Consider the following 6,450-nt stretch of genomic DNA (forward strand, 5'->3'; position numbering starts at 1 on the left):
TGTGGTTTGAAAGTTATGGACCTGTAAAGTTTTTCAAATACTGTATTATTTTATTATTATTTTTACACGCATAACGATGTACCACGTGTGACTCAATGAAGGTGACCATGTGTCAACATGGTGAAATGACACATGTCAACCATGTGTAAAAAAAAAAAAAAAAAATCAAATTATTTTATTATTATTTTAAATAATAATATTATTATTATTATTATTTAATTATTTCTTTTTTTATTATTTCTTTTTCCTTTTCCTTTTTCTTTTTCTTTTCCTTTTTCTTTTCTTTTTCTTTTTCTTTTTCTTTCCCCACGCGTGGGAAAACACCATTCTTTCTTTTTCTTTTTCTTTTTCTTTTTCTTTTCTTTTTTCCTTTCTTCTTCCCCGAAATACACACACACACACGCAGCTTTTCTTTCTTCTCTCCCGACCGTCCCTCTCTCTCCTGTGTTTCAAATTCCGGCCACCCATAGCCCTCACGCGCCAGCCACCAAGGAAGCCCGCCACCTCGCGAGCTTGGCCGCCAAGTTTCACGGCCAGCCGCCGCCGGACGCGCGCCGATCGGGCCGGAGAAGCCGCCGGCCGGCCAAGTTTCTCTCTCCTCTTTTCTTGTGTTTTCCGACCAGCCCACTCCCAATTGAGCCTCCTATCCCCCTATTTTGGGTCCTCTGAATCCAAAAATGGCCTCCAATCCCAGAAATTTGAAGCGGTTTGTGAGATATGGGGAAGTGAACACCGGCCGAAACTTTCCGACCAAATTCCGGCCACCTCCGGCGGAATTGGGGTCGATGGAGATCGGATTTGTGATCCTCGTTCCACGAGCTTCGATTCGGTATATTATTCGCCTATTTTGGTTAACGTTTGCGTTTAAGCCCCCGGGTACCGGGTATTATTTACCCGAATAAAATATTAATTTATTTGACTGTCTGTGAATTTTGTTCTAGGAGCACCGGTGAGTCGTAGAATTGATCCCGTGGTGGATCATGGGTTAATTTCGTGCTCCAGGTGAGTGACCCACCTTCAAAAATTATTTTGGGCAATTAATTATATTTAATTGGTATTTAATTTAGTATTTAAATTATGCTCATGTGGTGTGGTTTAATTATGGTTTTAATGCGGTTTAATTTAATTTATTTGTTATGCATGAGCAAGGTATGTTTCGGTATTAATTTTACGTGGTTTCAAATGTGATTTCTCGGGCATAATTGGGTTAAATATTTTACGAAAATATTTGGTTATATTTTATAAAATATGCCCGCGGTATTTTTATGGTTGCATTTCGTATTTCGAAAAATTGTGGTTTGTTGTTATCAATGTTTTGTACCGGGTTATTAAATAAAAATATGTGGGATGGTGTTTGTGAAAATTTAGTATACTTCCCACGGTGGTTTTTGGAAAAACGGTACGGTTGGTTATTATTGTTTATTTTTAGACGCACTCATACAGTATTGGTGTTCTGGTGTATGGTGTATGGACACGTGGTAGTGCGCGGTTATTATCTGGTTTAGCGCACGGTTATTACTTCACCCGTGAGTTGCCATTGGACCGTGGGCAGGCAAGGTTATTGTTGTGCACAGCCGCCCCCCTCCTTGGCCGGGTGATGGTTTTTAGCAGTCGGTACTGTCGGGACGCCGAAGTGACCACTGCAGGTTTCTCTCTTTAACCTCCCGCCAGTCGGTGCTCGGGACGCTGGGTATCGGAGGGCATCACCGGTATATGGTGTGGTGCGTCAGGTGTAATTGTCGGTGTAAATTGCAATTAAAGTTTAAAACCCCAAAGGTGTTCAAAAAATTATTTATTATAATTTATTGCAGTTATTTATATTTGGGGTATTTATGTATTTATTTGTTTATTTGTTGTTTATTAATTTGTTTGGTTCCTTGGTTTTTGGGAAGTATGTACAAGGGTTTTGTGAAAATGTTTTAAAAGGGGAACTTTTCCAACGGAGTGACTAGTGAGGGTTTTGAGAGAAAGTATTACTTCAATTGTTTATTTATTTATTTATTTAATTGTTCGGTATTGGTTAATTAAATTTCCTTATTTTTATATTATTATTATTAAAGGTGTTTAGTAGATAGGGTCACTCACTGAGATGATTAGCATCTCACACTCTTAAATTCCGTTCCCCTAGGTCCAGGTTGGAGACGTTGATTGTCCGGGGCGAGCCCAACGTCTCAGTTCGTTGCCGAAGGTTCAAGAAGTTTTTCTTCCCTTTTTCCTCTCTATCCTGTATTGCTTCTTTATCTGTTATTTTTATAAATTCCACATTTGTCGTATAATGCTCTGTATACTGTATTGGACGTGTCGTTGTTTTTATGCACTGGGTTGCTGCTGTTGTTTTATTTTTGAAGTGCTGAAATTTGTGGAACAATTTGTAGTTTGTGGGAGGAATAAGGGGATGCTTTTTTTAGAAGTGTGTTTTCAGTGCAGGTAGTTTGTGGTAAGTAAATCCCTTAGGGGAGGCTCTGCCGGATTTTCCGTTGGAGAGTTCAGTAGGGTTTCCCTGGGATCAGGGCTGTCTAGGGTTCCGGGGAAGGAATTCTGGACGGGTCCTGACAGTTGGTATCAGAGCTCTAGGTTCTAGTATTCCTAAGGGACTGTGCATTGTTGTGCATCCCATCCGTGTCTAATCTCTCGTTTTATCCGTCTTAAAGCGTTCTTTCCGTTTGTCTCGAAGCAAATTCGTTGCCCGAGTTTGAATAACTCTAATCTTCGGGGGTGTCAAAATATTTTTCCGATCGATTATGAAAATTAAATACTTTTCAACGTGGTATTTGAAATTAAAGGTGTTTTATTCAAGTATTTTTTGTTTATGTTCGTATATGTATTTGTATGTTATATTGTTTGATATTATATTGCACCATACGGAGGCGGCGAACCATTGTGGTCCATGTAGAGCTAGCCCCATGATCATGTTGCCTACGAGTCCAGGGGATTGGACGGCCAATATAGGCAACCACCCTGGTTTGTATTGGTAGCAGAGTGTCGGCGACAATTGGAATCATGGATTACATAGCATGTAGAAGGGGTCGTACGTACCTCCATTACCAGCGTGCATATATGTTTTATGTTATGGTTTTTCCAAGACTGACTTCAGCGACGTAAGAAATTTCGAGGACGAAATTTTTGTAAGGGGGGAAGGTTGTAACACCCCGTCCCGAACCATGTCGGAAATTTTTGCACGTTAACCGAGGTTGACTGTTGACCGTTGACCAAAGGGGTCAAAAGTTGACTTTTTGATCCGGTTGGAATTCTAGGTTGACTGAGGTACTGTTACGAAGTACACGTTGGCACGAGTTTGTAGACTGGTAGCACGTTGAAAACGGAGCTACGGTTTGAAAGTTATGAGCAAAACAAGTTGAGGTCCAAACTGTCCAAGAGGGGCCGGAGTTGATTTTTTATTCATGCAAGGTTGAGTGTTGACTCATGCATGGTTGTGAAGTGCTCGTCGATACGAGTCCGTAGACTAGCGGCACGTCCGATTTGGACATGTGGTTTGAAAGTTATGGACCTGTAAAGTTTTTCAAATACTGTATTATTTTATTATTATTTTTACACGCATAACGATGTACCACGTGTGACTCAATGAAGGTGACCATGTGTCAACATGGTGAAATGACACATGTCAACCATGTGTAAAAAAAAAAAAAAAAAAATCAAATTATTTTATTATTATTTTAAATAATAATATTATTATTATTATTATTTAATTATTTCTTTTTTTATTATTTCTTTTTCCTTTTCCTTTTTCTTTTTCTTTTCCTTTTTCTTTTCTTTTTCTTTTTCTTTTTCTTTCCCCACGTGGGAAAACACCATTCTTTCTTTTTCTTTTTCTTTTTCTTTTTCTTTTCTTTTTTCCTTTCTTCTTCCCCGAAATACACACACACACACGCAGCTTTTCTTTCTTCTCTCCCGACCGTCCCTCTCTCTCCTGTGTTTCAAATTCCGGCCACCCATAGCCCTCACGCGCCAGCCACCAAGGAAGCCCGCCACCTCGCGAGCTTGGCCGCCAAGTTTCACGGCCAGCCGCCGCCGGACGCGCGCCGATCGGGCCGGAGAAGCCGCCGGCCGGCCAAGTTTCTCTCTCCTCTTTTCTTGTGTTTTCCGACCAGCCCACTCCCAATTGAGCCTCCTATCCCCCTATTTTGGGTCCTCTGAATCCAAAAATGGCCTCCAATCCCAGAAATTTGAAGCGGTTTGTGAGATATGGGGAAGTGAACACCGGCCGAAACTTTCCGACCAAATTCCGGCCACCTCCGGCGGAATTGGGGTCGATGGAGATCGGATTTGTGATCCTCGTTCCACGAGCTTCGATTCGGTATATTATTCGCCTATTTTGGTTAACGTTTGCGTTTAAGCCCCCGGGTACCGGGTATTATTTACCCGAATAAAATATTAATTTATTTGACTGTCTGTGAATTTTGTTCTAGGAGCACCGGTGAGTCGTAGAATTGATCCCGTGGTGGATCATGGGTTAATTTCGTGCTCCAGGTGAGTGACCCACCTTCAAAAATTATTTTGGGCAATTAATTATATTTAATTGGTATTTAATTTAGTATTTAAATTATGCTCATGTGGTGTGGTTTAATTATGGTTTTAATGCGGTTTAATTTAATTTATTTGTTATGCATGAGCAAGGTATGTTTCGGTATTAATTTTACGTGGTTTCAAATGTGATTTCTCGGGCATAATTGGGTTAAATATTTTACGAAAATATTTGGTTATATTTTATAAAATATGCCCGCGGTATTTTTATGGTTGCATTTCGTATTTCGAAAAATTGTGGTTTGTTGTTATCAATGTTTTGTACCGGGTTATTAAATAAAAATATGTGGGATGGTGTTTGTGAAAATTTGGTATACTTCCCACGGTGGTTTTTGGAAAAACGGTACGGTTGGTTATTATTGTTTATTTTTAGACGCACTCATACAGTATTGGTGTTCTGGTGTATGGTGTATGGACACGTGGTAGTGCGCGGTTATTATCTGGTTTAGCGCACGGTTATTACTTCACCCGTGAGTTGCCATTGGACCGTGGGCAGGCAAGGTTATTGTTGTGCACAGCCGCCCCCCTCCTTGGCCGGGTGATGGTTTTTAGCAGTCGGTACTGTCGGGACGCCGAAGTGACCACTGCAGGTTTCTCTCTTTAACCTCCCGCCAGTCGGTGCTCGGGACGCTGGGTATCGGAGGGCATCACCGGTATATGGTGTGGTGCGTCAGGTGTAATTGTCGGTGTAAATTGCAATTAAAGTTTAAAACCCCAAAGGTGTTCAAAAAATTATTTATTATAATTTATTGCAGTTATTTATATTTGGGGTATTTATGTATTTATTTGTTTATTTGTTGTTTATTAATTTGTTTGGTTCCTTGGTTTTTGGGAAGTATGTACAAGGGTTTTGTGAAAATGTTTTAAAAGGGGAACTTTTCCAACGGAGTGACTAGTGAGGGTTTTGAGAGAAAGTATTACTTCAATTGTTTATTTATTTATTTATTTAATTGTTCGGTATTGGTTAATTAAATTTCCTTATTTTTATATTATTATTATTAAAGGTGTTTAGTAGATAGGGTCACTCACTGAGATGATTAGCATCTCACACTCTTAAATTCCGTTCCCCTAGGTCCAGGTTGGAGACGTTGATTGTCCGGGGCGAGCCCAACGTCTCAGTTCGTTGCCGAAGGTTCAAGAAGTTTTTCTTCCCTTTTTCCTCTCTATCCTGTATTGCTTCTTTATCTGTTATTTTTATAAATTCCACATTTGTCGTATAATGCTCTGTATACTGTATTGGACGTGTCGTTGTTTTTATGCACTGGGTTGCTGCTGTTGTTTTATTTTTGAAGTGCTGAAATTTGTGGAACAATTTGTAGTTTGTGGGAGGAATAAGGGGATGCTTTTTTTAGAAGTGTGTTTTCAGTGCAGGTAGTTTGTGGTAAGTAAATCCCTTAGGGGAGGCTCTGCCGGATTTTCCGTTGGAGAGTTCAGTAGGGTTTCCCTGGGATCAGGGCTGTCTAGGGTTCCGGGGAAGGAATTCTGGACGGGTCCTGACATAGCCACCGGCATCTCTTGGCTATGGGTTCCCATGCTGGTTGGCACGTGCCCCATTCGATGGTTGGAGCAGGGCCAATTAGTCGGTCAATGAAGAGAAAGAGACCCCTATTTGTTGGGGGGGAAGAGAGAGAAAAAAAGAGGGAAAGAAAGAACAAGAAAAAGAAAAGAAAAAGAAAAAAAATATTTTTTTATTATTTTTTGTGGTGACACAGGGCACTAGCACCTACTAATTGATGACATATGGCACCAGACCCCTCTAGATATTCTACCACCGCGGTAAAGTCAATCCCAAAAAAAATACAACTTTATAGATTGGTAACTTTTCAATTGTAAATCTAAATTAAGTGTGCCCTAAGTCTACGAACTCGTTTTGATGAGTACTATCACATCGTATATTAGTAAACATCA

At 40.2% G+C, this 6,450-nt stretch overlaps 1 long non-coding RNA gene across 1 annotated transcript; it reads left to right on the forward strand.

Annotated features, from left to right (window-relative positions):
• Positions 1-317: 317 nt before the first annotated feature.
• LOC132803074 (uncharacterized) lies at positions 318-5,825 on the forward strand. The gene is made up of 5 exons (XR_009638207.1): positions 318-829; positions 942-1,002; positions 2,129-4,315; positions 4,428-4,488; positions 5,615-5,825. It is a non-coding gene; the product is annotated as an uncharacterized LOC132803074 (long non-coding RNA).
• The last annotated feature ends 625 nt before the right edge of the window (positions 5,826-6,450 follow it).

Source organism: Ziziphus jujuba, chromosome 3 (assembly GCF_031755915.1).
Source record: "Ziziphus jujuba cultivar Dongzao chromosome 3, ASM3175591v1".
Taxonomy (NCBI): Eukaryota; Viridiplantae; Streptophyta; class Magnoliopsida; order Rosales; family Rhamnaceae; genus Ziziphus; species Ziziphus jujuba.